Source organism: Ambystoma mexicanum, chromosome 2p (genome assembly GCF_040938575.1).
Source record: "Ambystoma mexicanum isolate Mex_15411 chromosome 2p, UKY_AmexF1_1, whole genome shotgun sequence".
Lineage (NCBI taxonomy): Eukaryota > Metazoa > Chordata > Amphibia > Caudata > Ambystomatidae > Ambystoma > Ambystoma mexicanum.
In genome coordinates this window covers 1,305,109,415-1,305,123,939 of record NC_090923.1, presented here as the reverse complement: position 1 = coordinate 1,305,123,939, position 14,525 = coordinate 1,305,109,415, and the positions used below count along the sequence as shown (strand labels likewise).

General features: G+C 48.0%; 1 long non-coding RNA gene across 1 annotated transcript in view; it reads right to left on the bottom strand.

Moving 5' to 3' along the window:
- Window positions 1–14,525, bottom strand: part of LOC138567447 (uncharacterized) — a 424,841-nt gene that overhangs the window by 157,960 nt on the left and 252,356 nt on the right. The gene's annotated exons all lie outside the window — the stretch shown is intronic.

The following is a 14,525-nucleotide window of genomic DNA, read 5'->3' as shown; positions in this document are numbered from 1 at the left end:
TTAAGCGTCTCACCAAGGCTCTTCTTAGGACTAGTACCTTGTCATATTGATGGGTGTTGTATTCCGTTCTGGTAAGCTTTTTCCTGGTCTTGACTCTGTACGGGCTCAGCAGTGGCTGGTAATCCAGCGTTATTGCTGTTTTCAATCCGTTTCTCTGCATTTTTTTGGATAGTTGACCTTTAAGGCTCTTATTCTTTCTGCTGACAATTTGAGGCGGTTGCCTTGCACGTTGGATTCTATTTGAGATTCACAGTAGAGGGTCGCACTTTTTTGAATTTCCCATGTGGCCTTCAGCAGATTATGGTGGCTGGCTTCTGTCTTAATGATTTCAAAAGATGTTGCCAGTTTTAGCAAATTCTCTGAAGCAAAGATATAGTCAATCGTGGCATTAACGGTATCTCTTTCCCAAGTTGGTAATCGATTGGGATTAGGGAAAGCCTTATCCAAGTTGTGGCAGCCACGTGAAGCCATTAGGCCAGACCATCTCTCCCCTCTTTTTTCGGCTGGGGTCTTTGGTTGTTGTTTTGTGTCCCTGGTGGATGGGCATCTAGCATTTAGGTCACCCCATATTATTATGTGGTCCACTTTTAGGTCGGTGAGAATATGATCCAAAGTTTTTTCAATCAACCCCGAAAAGTCATTGTCTGGGATGTTCAAGGGGTTCCAGTACACAGAAAGGATTGCCACTGTTGTCTCTTTTGTAGCCTTGGTGTTCTGATCAAACATAGACCAGCTAGTCAGTACTGCCAGATGGTTTAAAGATGCCGACACCATTTTCTGAATGCAGACCCCACTCCCTGATTGGACAGCCAACAGGATCCCAGCCGATGGGCGGCCCAACACACCCTTTTTGGCAGGCGAGAATTCCAAGTGAGGTTTTTCCAGTAGCCACGTTTCCTGCAGAGTCAAAATGTCAAAATTGCCCAGGTTTACGTCGCCCTTTTTCAGCAGATGTTGATAACCCCTTGTATTCCATGAACCCATCTGCAAAAGGTAAGAGGCTGTGTGTGTTCCTTCAATCTCCCCTTTACTTGAACCTCCTTGCCGTGGGTTGCGGGTTGCTATTTCTTGCCGTATGCTGATAGTGTTTTGGGTAACCATGCCCATAGTTGTTTCATGGGAGATAGTGCTATTTCAGGTTTGGTCGACTGTTGTGTGTTTGTAGCTGGTATCGGTGAGTTGGCTCGTATTTTAAGAGCTCTTGACACAGATGACACCCTTTTCTCCCTGCTTTTTGGGCTCGTGTTCGTGGTCTTCAAGGAAGCTATGGATCCCTTTGATGGAACATTTCTGTTGCTCGTCTCTTTATACCTTTGTGCACTTAAATCTGATGGAATTCTGATTTCTTTAGTACTTCTTTCAGAGGGCTTTGTCATATGTCGGGGTAGCCTTTGCAAGCTATATATCTCTTCAGTTTTGGATGTGAATTGTGTTGATTTACTACAAGGGGTCTTCGCCGATCCCTCATCTCTTCTGTTCTGTTTAAATTTGGTATTGGCCATGATGGATAGGTGAAAACCAGGTTGTAGAAGCTCTTCTAAGGCCGTACTGATTGAATGGGGCAAGGCCGCCACGTTTATGTGGATATAAGCCTTTGCAGTCGATCCTCTGTGATACGGTTCTACCCTTGTGTAGTCCTCTGCTCTGAGACGTTTCAATGTAGTGATATTACTGAAAATCTTTCTTACCATCCTCCTGTTGAGCACCATCTTCTCATGGTTTTTGTGCGACTGCTCTAGTTTCAGGGTTAGAATTTCCAGAACTAGCTCCTTCTTGCTTGATTTGTGTATAATTTCTTTATCCTTTGATGAATATCTGCCATTTCTATGTTCTCTCTCAGTCAAATCGGCCTCTCTTTGCTGTTTTCTTCGCGCCTGTTCATGGTAGGACGATGAACCTGAAGCTCTTTATTCTGTTCATTTGGATTCTGTGTTTCCATATTCTTTGGGGTTATCGGTAAGTTTGCCTGATTAAAGTGCTCTCTAATTGCTAGCTGTCTTCTCTGGTGGTGTGACGGCTTACTGCATTTTGTCACTTTTTTCACTATGAAGGTCTTCAGATTCATCTTCCGACTCGCTGTGCGAGTACTGGGAATAATTCATGGCTGATTGATCCGCTATAAAGTCATTGATAGTTCTTGGAGAATTTGTCACAAGTTTTCGCTGGTATTTCTCCTCAACGATATCCTCAATGTAATTTCTAATTTGAGGCTTCTCTTTCTTTTTTCCCTTTTCTTTTTCTGTTTCCAAAAGTGAGTTTGTATTGCTTTCTGGTGTTGAGCGCAAAGACTTCTCCGGCTTCTTGGCAAGTTTCAATAGGACTTCCTTATTTGTCGTTTTTGGTTTGCCTGTGTCTCGGTTTCCCTTTACTTAAGGTAGTTCTCTGTTTTCTATGGTTGAGTTCTTTCGTGTAGTAGTTCCTTCCCTCTGGCTCTTGGCCTGTGTGGTGCTCTTCTTTGGAGAACTTGCTTTGAAAAAGAAGCCCTCAGGTAAGTTTAGCTTGGCCCCTTCATTGTTTAGGGAGGCATTGAATATGCTGTAGTTGCTTCCATTCAGGTCTTTGAGAGGTGCTGGTTTACCTTGAGGTTGCTCCATTTGTGTGGTTTGCGATACCTGCACCACCTTTATTGGCAATTCTTTGTTTGCATTGAGTGCGTTGATTTTAGTTGGCCCCACCAATGCGCATCTCCCAGTCGGGGTCGGACTGGCCCTTTCGGTCTTTCGGCCCGTGGCCGATCAACTTTGGGGTCCCCTGGGGCCGGTTTTCCGGCAGCCACCTCTGGGGCCGTTTTTTTTTTTTTTTTTTTTAAATGTCTTTTTTTTTTTTTTTGGCATGCCGGGCCAGCGGCCCCGGCCTAGTGTGTGTGCGCTGCTGAGCTGCGCCATGTGGAGCTCGCGTTGCGAGTATTCGTGGCCGGCGGGAAGTCAGATGGGGATGGGGGGAGGGGGAGGGGGAATTGGAGGGGTAGGGGTGGTTGAGCCACCTGGGATCAGGGCTGGGCTGCGCAGCAGGGCATGGCAGGGAGCCAGGAGGGAGAGGCGCCGCGCGCCGGCAGCACTGTCTGACTCTGCAGCACAATCATCATAGCAGCAAGGTAACACTAGATGTTACCTTGCTTTGATGATTGCATCTGCATCATGCATGCATCATAATTTATGATGCATGCAGATGCAGATGCAAGCATGTGCATAATTCATTCACGCCACGGCGTCGGTGGGCCTGGGCCACCAGGCCGGCGGGCGGCGGCGATGCCGCCACTGCAGGGGGCGGCGGCGGCCGTGACTAAGGCGTGGCAGGCAGCCGCAGGCTGCAGCCACTTAACTCCGGGGCTGCTGTACTCGCCTCGGGCTGGCTGGCTGCCCCGCTTCAAGTGTTACATATTTAACATCTACTGGCTTGGCTTGGCTGCTTCCTGTGCCTGCTGCTGGGCTGGGAGCTGCCCTGGGGGTGGGCTGCCCCCTTCCCCCACCAAGAAAGAAGTTCATGCCATATAATAACAAGTTGCTTTCAACTTTGCACTTTACAAAGTTGAAAGCAACTTGTGCCTGGGGGCTAGGGATGCGGCTGACGGCTGAGTAGACTCTGTGCCGCCAACGCAACGCCAAGTGGACTACCACGTGACTCTCTCTCTCAGACAGAGCCAGAAGATAAAGTTGGGCCTCTTCCTGGCCCTGACATGATTTTGGCCAGCGGCAGCCACCCACAAGACACAAGTCATGACTGTGACACCCGCCGTCCAGCACAGCAGCAGCAGGCCTTGGCCCTTGGGCAGTGTGCAGCAGTAGGACTAGGCAGCACCACTGGTAGTGGGCACACAGGGCACCGCACCGACTGCAGTGTGGCTGGCCTGGCAGTCAGAGCCAGGCACAGTCTCTACCGGCCCGCCTGACAGCCGCCCGGCTCAGCACTTGCTCCTCCACCTCTGAGTCCGAGGTGCAGTGCAGCCTCCGCTCAGGTTGGCCCGGCCCCCAGGCACACAGGCAGCCAGCAACAGCAGTAGAGAGAAGGAGAGAGACCCCCTGAGGCAGTCTGGATTGGCACTACTAGGTAAGATAATCGTGCCCCCATGATCTCTGACCCATGTGCGTCTGCCCCCTGAAGCAATACATTGCCAGCCAGGAACCAGCCCTTTGTTTGTAATTGTAACCCACATCTGTCCTCTGCATGCGATCTGCTCTGCACCTGACCCTCATAGTTTCTTTCCATGGGTTGGGGACATTTAAGCTCCTTTATTGCACAGTTGAGTGAACGTCCAAGGAAAATGATTCAATTAGTCAGGCTGCCATGCCACACAATCCTGCCGTTCCTGTTAACATGTTTTTCCTTATTAGATCCCGCGTGAATAGGCAGGCGGCCTGATCTACCAATATTTCTTCGAGTTTATCATAAAATAAATGTGCAATGCTGCACTGCAGACATTATCATCACCACGCCCACTTAAACACATTGCGCTAGCCTCCCGCCTCCTTCCAACCCTCCCCAGAGAGCGCCCCGATTATTCTTGCCCAGCCCATGGTCCAGGGATCTCTGCTGCTCATCACATCAGAATGTACAGATCTGCGTGACTGCGTCCTCGACTCCCACCCTCTGAGTCTGGCCCCACACCTCCTGGTAGGGAAGTACGGATGGATGGGCTGGGAGTTAAGAAAAAGCAAGTGGCCACCTTAATGTTGCAGAACGTGAGCCATCCAGACATCTACTCTGACCCGAGAGTCCCCCTCGTCAGCGTCCAGTGGCAATTATTAACGTAGAGCATTTTATTGTTAGAACCTGCATTTGTATATATTTTCAGGCCATGAAGGAAGTGTGCTATGCATATGGTGAGCAAAAGTAATTGGACGGGACCCATGCTTTGAACTGTAGGGTTGGTGTGTGGTGCAGAGCAGCACCGCCCTTTGCGCGGGCAGTGCCAGTGAGGCGCCCAACGTGCGCTATCGAGTCAGCAGATACCCCCATAAGCCCTCTGTGCTGTGCGTGCCCCGATCTCGCAAGCTCATGCCCCTTGCCAAGTTGCCAGTAGCAGTCACACTGCCTTTAAGCCACCCTATAGGCTATGTGATTGTGCAGTGCAAGGCATATCAGGTGATCCATCCGATAGTGTCAACTTGATACTCTCGGATGTTTCATATGCTGCTTGTCAACTCAATGCTTCATACCATAAAAAAGTTGCCTCTGTTATGCTGACGAGAACCCCCCGCCCCCCACCTCCACCCAGAATATAAGCAAGCTGCTGGTGCCTACCCAACCCATCCCCTGGACTGTGACAACGCATTTTTCTTTTTAATATACCCCCTTGTTCTAATATCAAAAGTCATAGAATTAACCAATTTCCCAACATATAACCTCTCATCAACAGTCGGTCAACCTGCTGGGCGACCATGGTAGCCCGAAACTGCAATGTTCTATTGATCCCTTATTGCTATCCTGCCTACCAATGGTGTGTCTTGCCTTGGGCACTATATGTGAGGATGCAACATGCCACCCGGTTTCGAGCGCATCTACCCTCGGCCAGCTGCAGGAAGAACACCTTTTTTTTTGCTGTAGCATTTAGAAAGTGGGCCACTCCTCCAAAGTTTGCCCTGCCCAAGTGCCTGCTTATTGGAATGTCTCTCGCCGCCCCACACAGAGTAGAAAATGTAACGTTGCCACTGCGCTTCTCTGTGAGTGATGGTGGTTAGGAGAAGGCACAGTAAACTAGTCCCAATTGATGTGTATGGAAATAGCCTGTCCTCGATAGACACTGTCATGTGCGCCATGTGACAGAAACCATGTTCACATCATTTAAGAGATTCGCTAATTCTAGCTATGTGATCCGTGTGTTATAGAAGCATCATTTGACATGCATTTGCATGCCCAATAGTTATCATGCTTCACATTGCAGGACTGTGTATTTAGTGATCTTTATTCTGCACTTCGATGCACATATTACAAGAACGTTACACAGTTGCTTGCAATGCAAATGTTTGCAGCAGTGCAAAAAAATGTACGCTTGCTGGTTTAATAATGCACAGCAAATGCTAACTACCTTTATTAATAGGGACCTGGTGAGTTGTTGCTCTACCTCTGTGTACCGTTGATATGTTAGTTGGCATTTGCATAGCACACATCTCCAACTGGTTTTGCTTCATAGCACTGTGATAAACAAATACACCATTATGAATGTGTCTTGACGCCAAGCACTTGTTTCATTACTGCAGGGCTGTCACTAATGTTAGACATTTAAGCCACCGAATTTCCAGCGCATTACTTTAGATCCCTGCCAGCAGAGAAGATTCAAAACCAAAGGTGAATTGTTAATTCTCTTTTTTGTACTGCCCACCACGGCTGCTGCTGTCTGAGTTTCTCTCTCAGTGGCAAGGGTGTTGCATTCCAGGAGAGTAATAGTGCCTCATTAGTGCCTGGGGTGGGTGTGGGAAAGCTGCATGCGTAATGCGTTGTATGATCTGAATTTTCTGGTACAGCGCATAATGGCCTGTACTCACCCATTGATTGCACAAAACCATGCTAATGTATATTCCCACCAAACTCAATCCTGGGATCTGAGCTAGCTCTACCAAGCAGTAACATCAAACGTTGGCCGGCTAGTGTTATCTAAGCAGTCTGCTGAGAGTTAATGACTCAATTTGTGCTGTAAAAGAGCCCCTGTTGTAAAAAAAAGTCTTAACCAGGTGTGCCTTTAGCTATTTGATGTATAAGTAAAATGTTTGTCCTTGCAATTGTTCCTTGATCTGAAGTCCTGCTAAAAACAAGCAGTGCCAAAGCCAACAGTGCTGGCTTGTGTATTGGTGAGGCATTTGCCAGGCACTGACATCAAATGCCCAGGTAGTACCATTACGGCAATGCCTGCCAAATGCCTATTCCATGCCAAAACGCTTGGCTTTGCCAGTGCATGCTTATTTTAGGTCGATCCCAACCACCCTGCACACATCAATGTTAACTACTACTAGGTGAATCCAAGTCATTGTATGCCAACATGTTATTACACTCAAATTTAATAATTCATCTCATTCTCCCTGCGATAGAATTTCATATGGGCAATACAATGGCAGCCATGAGGTGGAATTCGAGCAGGGATAGCAGTTTTCAGCAAGAGTGACATGGGTGGGGCAGAACTGGGACAAGAGGCAGGCAGCATGAAAATGTGTTACAGTGGTAATGTGTTGTAATGTAACAGACACATGAACCCTCCATGAGTACCATTTTCTGTAAAGTCGTGAATTGACGCGATTCACGGATGATGGTTTGAGGGCCACTTTTTTTGAGGCGAAGGGTGGGCCACTTTTTTGAGAGGGGTGGGCCATTTTTTTGGGGGTGTCCGGGCCTATTTCTTGTCCCAGTCCGACCCTGCTCCCAGTTAGTACAAGATTTTCCTCTTCTGCTTCACCAGCTTTTTTTTGGTCAACGGCTGTTATATACCCTTCTAGGTATATGAGCTTGGTGTGTATCATAGCTGTCATCGTCACCTGATCTTTTAAACTTTCGTTTATGGTCTCGTAGAGTTTATAGAAGGGGGTAATTGCTATGGTGATTGCAGACATTATTGTGGTAATATCGGGTTTCTTTATCGGCGTTTCCTTAGCCATTACTGGCCATTGGTCTCCATAGCTCTGACGCCGCTGGAATGAATTGGTGGAGAGTCATGGGAGTTGGCCCTCATGGGCGAGTCATGTTTTGATTGATTTGTCCCACTCTTGCGTGCTTGCAATCCCATATCCTCTAAGGTTCTTTCCCTCCTTTGTCTCTGTGGAGTGGCAGGTTCTCTTTGCTTATGCGTTTCTTCCGCATATTGTAGATTTTCATTACTTCTCAATGCTGCTCTTATCGAAACGGTCTTTGGCTCTAAAGTTTCGCTGCTGCTGCTTGTAGCCAGTTGAGCATCGCCGTATGATGGTTCATGAAGAGTTGTTGGATTAGTTAGCCCACCACCAGGCACAGTTTCTTTTGGTGAGAGGCCTTGAATGCTCCTGCTTTCCCTATTTGGCATCTGTTCTGAGACCACCTCTAAAGGATTTATAGTACGCATATCTTGAGGACTCGTCCTTTTGCTGCTTGACATCTCTTCTAGGGACGCGTCTGGTGGATTTGTGAACTTAGTAGGGCTTTTTTTATTGTCTTTTAGAGAAGAGGGAATTGCCTCAGCAGGCAATGGAGTGGCCCTACTCTTCTTTATTATAGTTTGTTTAGGAACTGAAGGAGCACCTGTTTTCTGCATTTTTGGTGCAGGTGGAGGTTCCTTTATTGCTTCAAGAATCTCGGCGTCGGAGAGCTCATCAAGATGTTCATGGTTTCTCTTTCCCTGACTTTTAAGGGCAGAATTCGCCAAGATGCGCTGCGTCGCCTTTTGAAAGAATTTTCTAGTTGAGGCTACTTGCAGTTTTTTGTGTTTAGACAATCGCCTGTGGGCCGAGTTTATTCTCCCCGGCGCCCGGGCACTTGAAGCCAATGTTTCTGATGTTAAAGAGTCTTTGCTATTTTCCTTCGATTGATCCCTATTCCCCATTACTGGATCAAGTTTCTTTTGGTTGTGTTTTACACTAACCACCTCCGGTGTCGATGCTTTCGTTTTTTTTCCTCCTCTGTCCGCATCAACCCTTTCTGAATCGCACTCCTGCAGTATCAATCCCTCAGGAGCGGCTACGCAACCATTTCCTGATGCCCTTGAGCCGTTCCGGAGCCGCTCATCCCTCCCCGCGGGCTGGAGCCACGCCCCTCGGGCACACTCGCGGCCTGTGGAGCAGCTGCGAGGGGCCGCAGAGCCCAGGTCCGTGCCTCGATGACCCAGGGGCACCCGCTGGTAAGTGTGGCTTCCACCTCCATAGTATCCAGATGTGTTATTAGTTGTTTATCCATAATCTACGACAATAGCAGTTGTTTTGGTGGGACGTCAAGTAGAGCGGACAGTTTAGGCGGAGGGAGTTCCTCGTTGATCTCGGAAGTCACAGGAGTCTTAAGCGGGTCCGGCGCTGGGTTCCTACCTGGCGTCAGCCCTCTGGCTGCCGATGGGGAGGGTGAGCTCACCGCCAGATTCCGCTGACCCTCTTTTGATGTTTGAAGTTTGTCCACCTCGTCCTCCTCATTCCCTGCATGCACAGGCTTTGGCTGGTTTTCTCCAAAGCAGTCCGTGGTGGTGTTGATCTGAACCGTAACTTGCAATTTAGTGTGCAGCTGTGTTGGGAGCGCGAGTCCTCCGTTCTGTTGATGTCGATTTGCACATAATTTTGATGGTGCCGACTGAAGTCTATTTCTTGCCGTTTGCAGACCCACTGGCGCTTCTTTCATGTCCAGCTGCAGTTTTGAACTACGTAAGCGCCTTTTATCGCCCTCTTCGGCGAGTTGGCTCTACGGGGTACTCAAAATCGTACTAGTAGCCAGGGTTAGAGACATGTCTAGCAGTCCTGCCGGCCTGACAAGGACTGCAAAGACTGCTCCAACCTCAGCGACAAGCTCCATGGCCGCTCTGTGGTTCACAGGGGTATTTATGGGTCCTCCCACAAATGTTGAGGTAGACAGCAGACTCAGTAGCTGAAGCACAGGAGAAGAGAGCTGCCTGCAAAGACTGATCCAACCTCAGCGACAAGCTCTGATTATTTATTCAGAACAAAGACAAAGAAAAACAGCATCGTCTCGCGAGTATGCCCACATCTTTCAAAGGAGTATGTCCCACCTTCTTTCTTCTTCAGATGCAATATGTAAACCACAAATGAACATTGATGAGTTTAAAATGGGAGTTTAAAATTCAGTCAACATACAGGGACGATGCAGACGTGATTATCCAAGGTCTTGGACTTCCTATAGCTTTCTCACATAATATCGCCATTCGCTGCTCATTCACTGCTCAGTGAAAAATCAGAATACCTATAAATACCTGTAGTAATACCTGTAGCAATACCTGTAGTAAGCCTTTACAGCAAACTGTTGAGCACCGGTGGCTCATTAGAATGAGGGAAGTACTATTTTACAAAAGGGGGATGGTCTTTAAAGAAACAATGGCTAAGCACCTGACAAATAGTCCATATTGGTTTCAGTGTGTATGTGACAATCCTTTATTGTGGGGTTAAAGATCAGGACTGCGGGACTGCAGGGGTCAGGCAAAGTTGCCTACTCTGTGATGTGACCTCTTGAGGTTCTATATGGTGCATCTCTCTTAGTCCAACCAGTCCCCCTGCGTCTATCCCATGAGGGGCCCCACAGCCGTCCTCACAGAGAACCTAACTCTATAACCCACCATGTGTTGCAGAACATAAGCAGCAGAGAGGGGCCCTTTACAGGAGAGTCCCTTGAAAGTTGAGGTCTCTGCAGACAGGCATGTGTTCTATTCTCTGTTCCCACCTTTTCCCACCACTACACTGCGTGTGATGCATCCCCAAGTACTCGTGTGGCTGAAAAAGGTATGCCTGTGTGCATTGTGGACAGAGCATGGATGTGCAGGCAGAGGGCATCCACTATTATTCAATCTCCACACACTGCTGCAAGTACACAGTGCAGTAATGCTGCAAGCTCGTGACATTGCCTACTCTTTGTAGGAGAGAGGGTGAGTGAACAGCGGATAGCCTCACTTGAGCCGCCACACAAGGCAGTCAGTGGGTGGATTTGTTATAGAGGAATGCTGTAGGCAAACCCTGAATTTAGAGTAGGAGGTCCTCAGAATAAAAAGTGACAATGCTTGCCTGGAGAACATTGCTTCAAAAATATGTAATTAGACGAGTGAGCAAGAAAAAAAGGGGGGAGGAGTTAGTTAAATAGTTTGGTTTTGAGGCCTTTGCGGAAAGCAGTGAGGGAGGTCTCAGCCCAGAAGAAGCAGTCTGTGTGCGAAAATATGTTGCCTCCAACAATAAAAATAGAACAATACTATTTTAGAACAACAGGTTTTAAACAGATTGGCAGAGTTGAACAAAACAAAAGAGGCTTGGACATCTAGGTGGACACCAAACCTTGAGAGGGTTGGGATTACATGGATGTGCTTTGGCCAGTTCCCCAAGGCTACCCAAGATAGCAGAGCTGCACCTCAATGTTTAGACATCTACTGTGCATGAAGGACTTTACCAGAAGAGTAGCGGAGCAGCAAAGACTTCAACTGGAGACCTGCATGCACAGGCCTGGGAAGGGGTTATGCCCCTCGTGACACAGAGACAGGTGGTGACCTTAGTAGTAGACCACCAGACCAACCACTAGGATGTTCACACCTTACTGAAGAGTAATTCCTGATCTACCCCTTACGCAGGATACCTGGACATGAGGGGGCCCGGGTCTTGTTAAGGCTGACGCAGGATGGGCATTGGGGATTGATTGCGTTTGATGATTTACTAAATTTATAAAGTAGAGACAATGACCAGAAATCCAGCGTCACGGCGCTGGTGAAAAGAGCAGAAAAATCACAATTCCTCATGCAATGCAAATTCCAGAAATGATGTATTACAATATAATCTTCATGAATGGGGTTAAAGTGCAAAGTGAGGCCATAGCTCCATCCGCCTAGGCATCCCAAAAGTGACTTCCCCAGTCCTAAAGATGACCACGCCCACAGGGATCCATCCTTTTTTCTTGCTGGCGCTGGATGTCTGTCAGCTGACCCGAGGGTTCCTCCTGACTCCCTAATTGTGCTGCTCCCCAGGGTAGGAGCACTCTTTCCCATTCCACTTGTGGTTTACACTCAATACGTGGCCAATATGCTCCTTCTTTTTCTTCCTCTTACTATTACTATTACTATTATAATTCACAGATATGATATATGATAGGGAGGGGGAAAGTGGGAAGGAAATGGAAAAAGACAGGTGACTACCGTACTAGGCCAGATGACATTTTTGGTAGAGCCGGAGAAAACAAAAGGTGAGGGAGAGGGGTGCAGAAAGGGAGGAGAGGATCAAAACAAGCGACTATCGTAGTAGGCCTGATGACATTTCAGATAGTGCTGGAGGGGGTGGTGGGCGGACGAAAAAAACAAGTAAGGGGAGGGGGGAGGAGACAGACGAGGTTGCCATCATACTAGGTCCAGGGACAATTCTGATATAGTAAGTGCATAGAAGAAAGTGAGGCAAGGAAGGGTGGAGATAGGAAAAGGGAGAAAGGGAGAGGTGGAGAGAACAGAAAGTAAGCAGTGAAAAGAGTGGAGAAGCAAAAGGGGAGAGCGAATAGAATTGCAGAAGTTGGTAATAACACATAATGTCGCAAGCCTGGATGCAAGATGAAGATGGGAGCAGCATGATTCAGGGCCACCATGAGAAAGGGTGGCGCACCGTGAATCAATGAAGTCCATAAAAGTCAAATCCAGCATTGACCACAAGACGGTGATGGTGAAACCAGAATGGATCAGGACAGACTCCTGCAGAAGTAGGCTGGAGGTGGGGAGGGGGAGCCGGGTAGAAGAATCAAGCAAAACAGGGAACACCTGTGTGTGAGAAGGGGAGGCAGAAGGGAACATCATGGGGGGACCAGAGGGGTGGGGATGGCCTGTGGGGACAGAGGGAGTAAACACATGTTGGTGCATGCTTACCTGCTGTGTGAGCAGAGGTTCGGGCCCTGGATCCTCCTGGTCTGAACAGGAATTGCCCTTTTCTTTGACGCCCCTGATCTAAGATTTAAGAGCAGGAAGGAAGAGGCAGGGCTAAGAAGGTGGGTGGTGCTTAGGCCATGTGACCAAGATCCTCTTACACCTGCTGCCCATCTGCAAAGGAAAAGAGTCTGGAGGGCTCCTTACGTAGGGAAAAAGGGCAGCAACCAGGAAGGCACCAGGTGGGCGGGGCTTGCTAAGTGGGGACAAAGAACAGCAACCAGGAAGGCACCAGGTGGTCGGGGCTTAGACCAGGAGATCCACTTGCAGTTGCTCCCCATCTGCAAAGCAAAAGAGGCTGGAGGGCTCCTTAAGTAGGGAAAAGGAGCGGCAACCAGGAAGACACCAGGTGTGCAGGGCTTGCTAAGATGGGAAAAAGAGCGGCAGCCAGGTCGGCACCAGGTGGGCAGGGCTTAGGCTAGGTGACCAAGATCCACTTGCATTTGCTCCCCATCTGCAAAGGAAAAGAGGCTGGAGGGCTCCTTAAGTAGGGGAAAAGAATGGCAACCAGGAAGGCACCAGGTGGGTGGGGCTTGCTAAGTGGGGAAAAAGAGCGAACACCAGGAAGGCACCAGGTGGGCGGGGCTTAGGCCAGGTGACCAAGATCCACTTGCAGCTGCTGCTCATCTGCAAAGGAAAAGAGGCTGGAGGGCTCCTTAAGTAGGGAAAAAGAGTGGCAACCAGGAAGGCACCCGGTTGGCGGGGCTTGCTAAGTGGGGAAAAAGAGCAGCAACAAGGAAGGCACCAGGTGGGGGGAGGGCTTAGGCCAGGTGGCCAAGATCCACTTGCACCTGCTCCCCATCTGCAAAGGAAAAGAGGCTGGAGGGCTCCTTAAGTAGGGAAAAAGAGTGGCAACCAGGAAGGCACCCCGTGGGCGGGGCTTGCTAAATGGAGAAAAAGAGCAGCAGCAAGGAAGGCACCAGGTGGGGGGAGGGTTTAGGGCAAGTGGCCAAGATCCACTTGCACCTGCTCCCCATCTGCAAAGGAAAAGAGGCTGGAGGGCTAGTTAAGTAGGGAAAGAGAGTTGCAACCTGGAAGGCACCAGGTGGGCGGGGCTTGCTAAGTGGGGAAAAAGAGTTTCAACCAGGAAGGCACCAGGTGGAGGGAGGGCTTAGGCCAGATGGCCAACATCCACTTGGATCAACACTATAGTCATCATAGTCTATTAAAATGTCTGCATACAAGTATTTATTATAGCTCACAATGAACTGAATGACTTTCCTCTGAACCCCCTTTTGTCAGATAATTTAACTATGCACAGTCGGGGCAAGGGTTGAGTGCAGAATCACATCATTTGATCGAGTTAGGAAGCCGGAATTTGATCCCAGGTTCCCTCATGAAGTAGAACACAACTCTACTATATTATCTGTAATTTTAAATCCAAAGTACAATGTTTTCTGCATAGTTGTCCGTCAAGAGCTAAACTAGTGTTCTGTTTAATAAAGCTGACTGGAACTCAACTTGACAATATATGACAAATCATTATAGAAACATAGTAGTCACAGCAAGTAGGATTACCTCCCAGCGGTGGAAAGAGCACATCTGAGCTTACATATCTGCAAATTGATTACAAAGTCAGCACCCAGCAACAAATATATATATATATATATATATATATATATATATATATATATATATATATATATATATATATATATATATATATATATATATATATATAGAAATACACTATTTTGTTCTCCATAGGACAACTTCAAATGTTAGGAATGACAACTCTATATATTACAAATAGAGAGCGTCACTAATTTACAGTAAATGTGAAGTTTGCATTCTTGTTCAATTGTTGAAAAGACCAGACCAACAGAGGTGACTATCTGAAAAAATGAGACATTGGGCCTCATTACGAGGTTGGAGGTGCCTTGCCGGAAAACCGGCAAGGCTATCTCCATACCGGCATGAAAATCCGGCACCTGCAAATGGGCAATTACTGGGGTATTCCGGCTCTGCCAGACCCGGT